Here is a 724-nt window from a genome sequence, read left to right on the forward strand (position 1 = left end):
GCATGATGGTAACTTGGAGTTCGTGCAATGGTAGAAAATTGTTCTTTTACGAAAAAGATTATGCAAAATCGCACAGGATTGAAATCGTCTAGTTATTCGGTGAAACAACTTATCTAAGTTTTTGGATTCCATAAACAAATATGAAATACGGCGTGCATTTGTTGTTAAAATAGAAATTGGAACAAATTAAGCACAAATTGAAATATTGTGTAAATGAACTTATCAGTTATTTTATTATAAAAATATTATAACTATCCGGTTCAAATTAAAAATTACCTTCTCAAAAAAATAAAATAAAATATTGTAACTATTCGGTTCAAATTAAATATTGCCTCCTCAACAAAAAATGTATATATCATTAATTAGCAACACAATGGTAATCATAGAATAATGAAGTATATTATATAATATATCTATATATTAAGATTTGTAACGTATAATACAAGAATAACAGATCAAGTAAATTATAAGAAAGCTAAGGCAAAATCATCCCAAGGGTCAAAGCGCAAAATTTATTTATGTTATATGTGCTGAGTGTAACAATACAATTGCGTTAAGAAGGTAAATCTAATCATCGATAATAATGGGAGGATCCAAGATTCACTATTCATGCTACAATAAATTACTGTAGCGTTATTTCTGTAGCACATGTGAGAACATTAACGGTTTAAAAACATTACTGTAGCATCATTATTGTATCTCGGGGTGGGACACTATAGCATTT

The sequence above is a fragment of the Asparagus officinalis genome, chromosome 5, assembly GCF_001876935.1.
Source record: "Asparagus officinalis chromosome 5, Aspof.V1, whole genome shotgun sequence".
Classification (NCBI taxonomy): domain Eukaryota; kingdom Viridiplantae; phylum Streptophyta; class Magnoliopsida; order Asparagales; family Asparagaceae; genus Asparagus; species Asparagus officinalis.